Below are 8,502 nucleotides of genomic sequence, written 5' to 3' on the forward strand. Positions count from 1 at the left end.
AATATACTGGAAGACAACTATCTCGTGCAACTACATTGCATAAACATAATTTAATATAAGCCTGGGCGCTATTACCTCGATTGAGTTATTGCAGACCAGTAGTAGTAGTAATAGTAGTAGTAGTAGTAGTAGTAGTAATAGTAGTAGTAGTAGTAGTAGAGTAGTACCAATGTAGTAGAAGGCCTAGTAGTACAGTTATAGTACCAGTGTAATAGTATCAGTACAATAGTACTAGTGCAATAGTACTAATGCAGTAGTACAGTAATACTAGTGCAATAGTACTGTAATATTAGTGCAATAGCCTAATACAGCAGTACTAATGTAATAGCCTAATACAGCAGTATTAGTGCAATAGTTATAGTACTAGTGCAATAGTGGCAGTAGTACAGTATTACTAGCATAATAGTAGCAGTAGTACTAGTGCAATAGTATCAGTAGTACGGTAGTACTAGTGCAATAGTATCAGTAGTACAGTAGTAATAGTGCAATAATATCAGTAGTACAGTAGTACTAGTGCAATAGTATCAGTAGTACAGTAGTAATAGTGCAATAATATCAGTAGTACAGTAGTACTAGTGCAATAGTATCAGTAGTACTAGTGCAATAGTATCAGTACTATGGTAGTACTAGTGCAATAGTATCAGTAGTACAGTAGTACTAGTGCAATAGTAGCAGTAGTACAGTGGTACCAGTGCAATAGTAGCAGTAGTGCGGTAGTACTAGTGCAATAGTATCAGTAGTAAAGTAGTACTAGTGCAATATTATCAGTAGTATAGTAGTATTAGTGCAATAGTATCAGTAGTATAGTAGTATTAGTGCAATAGTATCAGTAGTACGGTAGTATTAGTGCAATAGTATCAGTAGTACGGTAGTATTAGTGCAATAGTATCAGTAGTACGGTAGTATTAGTGCAATAGTATCAGTAGTACGGTAGTACTAGTGCCATAGTATCAGTAGTACGGTAGTACTAGTGCAATAGTATCAGTAGTACGGTAGTACTAGTGCAATAGTATCAGTAGTACAGTGGTACCAGTGCAATAGTAGCAGTAGTATAGTAGTACTAGTGCAATAGTAGCAGTAGTACAGTGGTACCAGTGCAATAGTAGCAGTAGTACGGTAGTACTAGTGCAATAGTAGCAGTAGTACAGTGGTACCAGTGCAATAGTATCAGTAGTACGGTAGTACTAGTGCAATAGTATCAGTAGTACGGTAGTACTAGTGCAATAGTATCAGTAGTACGGTAGTACTAGTGCAATAGTATCAGTACTATGGTAGTACTAGTGCAATAGTAGCAGTAGTATAGTAGTACTAGTGCAATAGTAGCAGTAGTACAGTGGTACCAGTGCAATAGTAGCAGTAGTACGGTAGTACTAGTGCAATAGTATCAGTAGTACGGTAGTACTAGTGCAATAGTATCAGTAGTACGGTAGTACTAGTGCAATAGTATCAGTAGTACGGTAGTACTACCGTACTACTGATACTACGGTACGGTAGTACTAGTGCAATAGTATCAGTAGTACGGTAGTACTAGTGCAATAGTATCAGTAGTACTAGTCCAATAGTATCAGTAGTATAGTAGTACTAGTGCAGTAGTACAGTAGTACTAGTGCAACAGTATCAGCAATACAGTAGTGCTACTGCAATAGTAGCAGTAGTACAGTAGTACTAATACAATAGTAGTAGTATAGTAGTATTAGTGCAAAAGTAGCAATAGTACTAATGCAATAGTAGCAGTAGTAGTACTAATAGTGGTATTACAGTGTAGGCGGGAAATAACTAGGTATTATTATATGGCTGTAGAATTTTTAATATCTAAGGAATCATAATGAAAATAATGTGTACACATAGCATATAGGTCATTAAATAGGTTTTAAACTTTCGCGCGTCGGTAATACAGACGGTGGCCGAGAAAGTGCGAGCAACGATAGCAAAGATGGCAAATCGCCTGTCAGATGGTGGCGTGCGGTGAAGGGAAGGAATGCCACAATCCGTCCAGAGACAATAAAGAATTGTGACAGGAAGCTAATGACCACAAGTTCGGTTAAGGATGCAAGAAGAACTGGCCGTCCATCCATGTCTCGGTCTGAGGATAATGTGGCGGTTGTGCGGGAAATGTTCAATCATAGCCCGGCTATATGAACACGTCAGGCAGTTCGCGAAATCGGACTCACAAGGTACCCAGTATGTGAGGTGTTGCAGAAAGAATTGAATTACCGCCCATGGAAACTCCATTACGTGCAGCAGCTGACACCAGAAGACTGCGATCGCAGGATGGAGTATGAGAAGTTGCTTCTGGTTTGGCACGAGGATTGGTCTCAACTGTTTCAAAACATCCTCTGGAGTGACGAGGCCGTATTTCATGTGGGAGGTTTCGTCAATCGACACAATTGTCATTATTGGGCTGCACAAGATCCCGGTATGACGGTGGAGAAATGCAGTCTCGTCCAAAAGTGACCGTGTGACGTGGAATGACGATCACAAATGTCATCAGGTCATATCTCCTGCGTGATATTATGAACGCGGAACGGTACCATGAGATGTTTGAAGATTACATTTTACGCACTGGATGGATAAACATCAACGACATTATCTTCATGCAGGACGGTGCATCACCTCACTTTGCAAATGTCGTGCGTACGTGGTTGGATGATAAGTTTGCGGTACATTGGCTGGGGCGACGCGGACTTCACGAATGGCCTGCAAGAAGTCCTGACCTGCACGCTGTACCTTTTTTTATGGGGCTGGGAAAAGATGAGGTGTACTGGACGAAACCTCGGACACTGGAAGAATTGGAAGCACGAATTCGGGGCGTTATCACCAATGTTCCACACAACTTCCTCCAGAAGACTGTGACTTCCATTCCCGCAGTGTTGCCATACCTACTGATTAAGCAGGAGATTTCCTGTTTTTCCATTGAATCTACTGCTCTACTTCTTTTTTTTTGTCAAAAGTCCGAATTTCTCCTTCGTTTTTTGCATGCTGCAGTCACTGGTTCTATGCCCGGATTTTCAATTTAGTACATATTATATTATGTCACCATGTCTTACTTTTGCATCTTACACAGAAGTCAAACAAAGTTTTCATTTGTCTCCCCAACGAGCTAGAAGTAAGAATATTCTTCTAGCTTGTGTCTCCCTGTTCATAACGCGTCGCCATAATGATGCTTAAAGGAGCAAGAACACGTGAAACAGTGAGAAAGTAAAGTGTAGGTAATTGTATTTTTGTGTTACATATCGTTCACAGTGATATTTTAAAATGAGTGAAAGTGTCTCAGCAAGAAAGACAAGTAAATACTCCTTCCCAGAACTATAAATCAGAGTGGGAAAATTATGAACGGTTTAAAGGGTAGTTGTGCAAAAACAGGAAAAGGGATCATTTTTCGTCTGTTATAATCGCAGCTAATGCAGTACTGTCTTCAATATCATCTTTAAAATAAATCTCGTTCTATCGAAAATCATTTGTCAATATACGAAAAACTCCTGATTAATACATATTAATGCGAAACATTGTCAATGAGACATTTCTATGTAAAAACAGAATTGCATGACTTATTAACATACGCTGAATAAAGATGACAGTAGTAATATTTAGCAAAATTGTTCCAGTTCATTGGTTAGGGATGTGCTATATAGTAATACAACAGTATCATCTTTCTTACAGTATACACTGTTTCGTAGTTAATATTATAATACGGACAGAAAACTCATGCTTAATTAATCTACTGTAATCTCCTGTTGTTTTCGATGGTTTTCTCCTGATTTTCGTATGCAGGTCGTGGCAACACTGCATTCCCGGCCGCTTGGGGAAATTGGTCGATGCCATAGGTGCCTATGTTGAATTTTGAGGTATGCATCCGTATTTCTATTTGATAATGTACACGTAAAATTAATTTAAATAAATTATCGTTGCAAATGTAGATTTTATACGCAGTTTTTAATACCTAGTTACTTCCCGCCCACCCTGTAGTAGTATTTAATGACTCTTTCAACTGCAATAGAGAGGTCCTCTTACGTCCTGCAGAAAGCCATCCTTTAAAATCTGCCTTCTTCGGCCGTGTTTGAACGTCTGATCTAAAGGCTCCAGGAAGATAAACGAGATTGAGAAAGATGGCAGAGAATGTTAAATATAATGCAAAAGTAATATTATTAATAGAAATTATTAATTTGTTTTAGTGGTAGTGCGTCAAGTTCGTTGAACATTATATTTATGCATAATATTCTTGTAATAGGAATAGAAATAACTATACTGATGAAAGTTCTAGAATTCAGACATTCAGCGAGATATAACAGACATATTGTAATTGTAATTTTATTCTTCGTATTATAGTTGGAATCTCCTGGTAGAGGGGCAGAGAAGGCCTGACGGCCTTATCTCTACCAGGTTAAATAAATACTAAATAATACTAATATTGATTGGATAAGAACTAATATTTCGTCGTTAAGTGCCGATAATTTACAACTGGATATAACGTTTAACCATTAATTCTTTCCCACCCCCTTTATAACTCATTCGTTTATTTGCACCCGCGTTATGATAGATTCTCGATGTCAGTATGGTTTTATAGGTATTTAAAGTTAAATGTAAATCCATCATCGTGTTGATCCTTGATCCTTGTTGAACTTTTATTTCCAGTTCAATAAATAAATTTAAAGTCCAGCGATTCTGGTTTAAAAAACATGGGAGGAGGTGCATGAGTAAGAACGTTTTCTCTCTGCAGCTCCCCCTCTCCTCCGGATTGCCTTGAATGTTAAGTTCATTGATGCACCTTTATACAGTACTACGTATGTTTGATCAATACGTTTGCGAGTGCCGGTTACTCAACACCTCATGTAGTTCTATATTGAACTCGTTAAACCCGTTACGTCGAATTTAATCCGAATTTATATGTACAGAAATATCATTTCATCACATTTACCTTCAGATTTTCCGCTCAGCAATGACGACGTGTTGAACATAACGTCCGTACTAAAATAATACCAATTTGACTATCCTTAACAGTAATTTGATAGCGGTAATTTCCTTTTAGTTTCAAAACAAAAACCAGACGTATGGTCTCACGGAAATATACAATGTTAAAATGCAGTTTTTAAGCAATCTAATCAGGAATATAGGCGACTTGAAAGAAGTAAACAATATTTAAATTGTATTACTTTAATCTCGTGAATAATTTACGATAACATGAAAATCATGTAGTGTATAATGTATTGGAGTAAGTTATGATAGGATGACAAATCATGTAGTGTATAATGTATTTGTGTCATTTATGATAGGATGAAAATCATGTAGTGTATAATGTATTTGCGTAATTTATGATAGCATGAAAATCATGTAGTGTTTAATGTATTTGCGTAATTTATGATATCATGAAAATCATGTAATGTATAATATATTTGCGTCATTGATGATAGGATGAAAATCATGTTTTATATAATGTATTTGCGTAATTTATGATAGGATGAAAATCATGTAATGTATAATGTATTTGCGTAATTTATGATAGCATGAAAATCATGTAGTGTATAATATATTTGCGTCATTTATGATAGGATGAAAATCATGTAGTACATAATGTATTTGCGTCATTTATGATAGGATGAAAATCATGTAATGTGTAATGTATTTGCGTAATTTATGATAACATGAAAATCATGTAGCGTATAATGTATTTCTATAATGTATTTGCGTAATTTATGATATGATGAAAATCATGTATATAATATATTTGCGTAATTTATGATAGCATGAAAATCATGTAGTGTTTAATGTATTTGCGTAATTTATGATACCATGAAAATCATGTAGTGTATAATATATTTGCGTAATTTATGATAGGATGAAAATCATGTAGTATATAATGTAATTTGCGTCATTTATGATAGAATGAAAATCATGTAGTAATGTATTTGCGTAATTTATGATAGCATGAAAATCATGTAGTGTTTAATGTATTTGCGTAATTTATGATACCATGAAAATCATGTAGTGTATAATATATTTGCGTCATTTATGATAGGATGAAAATCATGTAGTATATAATGTAATTTGCGTCATTTATGATAGGATGAAAATCATGTAGTATATAATGTAATTTGCGTCATTTATGATAGGATGAAAATCATGTAGCATATAATGTATTTGCGTAATTTATGATAGCATGAAAATCATGTAATGTATAATGTATTTGCGTAATTTATGGTACCGGTAGCATGAAAATCATGTAGCGTGTAATGTATTTGCGTAATTTATAAACCTACTGCACTGTAATCTCTTACATACGTAATTCATATATGCACTTACACGAAGCTTTATAACGAATTAATTTTAAATAATCATGCAACTTTCGGAATCTACACGTGTAAAACTATTTCGTATGTGCTTGTAACAACGAAATCATATATATTTTGTTCAGAAATATCTATAACATTGTATATTATAAAATTGCGAGATAAGTTAACAGCAAGAATTAATTATTCATTTTAAGTTGAAACACTAAAAGAACATGCTACTTCACTATTCTAAAATGTTAAAAAGTAACTACAACTGCTTCAATTTGATTGTCACAAACTTACAACTTTTTTTCCAATTAACAGTCTAGCTTTGAAATTCATATAAAAGATTATTTAGAATATTAAGATCTAATTAAATTAATCTCACATTCTCTATTTTTTAAATTTACAACGAAATATTGTTAAACCTCAAGGACTTAAAACTTAAAATAGTGAATAGAGTGTTCTTCTAACTTTGCTATGGGATTTTTAATATTTACTTTGTCCATTAGCTCATATACAGTATAACTCTGCCTCTCTAATATTAGCTTGTAATAATAGAAACATAATTCTTTGTATCTACAAAAAAAATGTTTAAACGATCAGAATTCACAAACTTCACTACTGTATGGAAGCATGTTAATTTCACAACAAATTTCTTAAGTTTTCAACACTAAATTTAGTTTCTCCAAACATAATTTATTCCTAATCTAACGTCAACAATGTAACATTTGTTATTCATGTTTCGTCAAGTTCATATGAAATACTTTGATATTTACATTTTAAGAATAATACATGACGATCCCTCTAACAGATATATTTTGCGCGTTGCCGTAAGAAAACCTGCGGTTTTTTAAAGGTTAGTTTACTCTAATTAAATACGCTCATCTCCTTGAAGTTCACAAAAATTCAATTTTGTTGCTGTTACACAATTGCTCAAATCTGACTGTAATAGACTTAAATTTTAATTCATTCAAGTTTCTTTCAATGCATTAAAAATATTTTTTCTAACAATACGATCGTAACAAACCTTCAGAACGGCCTATGAAACTGAAAGGCCGGTTACACGCTACACCGAGAGATGAGTCGCTCTTGACAATTACGCTACGATCGAACTTCACGAGATAATTACTGTATTTGTATGTCAATTCCACATTCTATCTTTGAAGTTCACAACACTACAATTTGTTACTATGACAACCCTGAAAGGCACATAATTACACAAAACCTAATTTTATTTGCATGTACTTACCGCTACTGCGTGTAATTAATATCTACGTAGTTGAACGCACGCACAGTTTATAGAAATAGTAACGCGAAACAGAATTACAGCGAAGCCCGCATGGCACGTTCACATCTTTCCACCAATCACACGGCCAGCACACTTTATCAAGCATGTATACACCTGCCTCACGTGTACACAGCACTAAACCAAACAGCCGCGCGCCTCCTCCAACTCGTGCCGCAAACCTATTACGTCATTATTTACGTCACGGTTCGTGTCACCATCTCTCGACCATCGTTTGAATTAATGTTGTAAGTTTCAGACAAGTAACTGAAGATGTCGCGTTTCATCGATTCATAAAAAAATGTAAACTGGCGTCTGGTGAACTCTATGGCCTGGCGCCTCTGTTCGGAGAGGCGCTAATGTCTGATGTTTAGTGCTACTATCTAGTCACAAATTGTAGAACTATTTCCGCTTTCTTTTCCGTCTCGAAGTGCTCCTTGTTTAAAAGCGGGCTTAAAAAATTATACTCTTCATTTTATTCTTTTCTATATGACTAGGGGTGACCAGATTCACATCGATTAAAAAAAAAAAAAAAAAAAAAGGACATAACGCTTCAAGAAGGATGACATTTTCGAAGAAGAACAAACAAACAAACAAAAAAAAAAAAAAAAAAAGAAGAAGACAGAAAATATGTACTTAGATTTAGGCTTAGACCTATATTATACTATAAATTAAATCAATATCTATTTTATTACAAAATATTTACAGTAGCTACAGATTTAGGCTTATGTCATACTCAAAGTATAATAATTATGATAAAATTTAATAATAATGATTTTACAGGCAGCTATGTATGAAAATCGAAGGAAATACATTATTAAAGAGGACAAAAAAAATATGGTTTATTTAATGACGTTCGCAACTGCAGAGGTCATATCAGCGTCGCCGGTGTGCTGGAGTTTTCTCCCGTAGAAGTTCTTTTACATACCAGTGAATCTACTGACATGA

The 8,502-nt window shown here is 34.8% G+C and overlaps 1 protein-coding gene across 1 annotated transcript in view; it reads right to left on the reverse strand.

Annotated features, from left to right (window-relative positions):
• Positions 1-7,704, reverse strand: part of LOC138715294 (uncharacterized) — a 676,115-nt gene extending 668,411 nt beyond the window's left edge. The window contains exon 1 of the mRNA XM_069848057.1: positions 7,519-7,704. The gene's annotated coding sequence lies outside the window, so the exon portion shown is untranslated. The remainder of the gene's footprint in view (positions 1-7,518) is intronic.
• Between the last annotated feature and the right edge of the window lie 798 nt (positions 7,705-8,502).

The sequence above is a fragment of the Periplaneta americana genome, chromosome 15, assembly GCF_040183065.1.
Source record: "Periplaneta americana isolate PAMFEO1 chromosome 15, P.americana_PAMFEO1_priV1, whole genome shotgun sequence".
NCBI lineage: Eukaryota > Metazoa > Arthropoda > Insecta > Blattodea > Blattidae > Periplaneta > Periplaneta americana.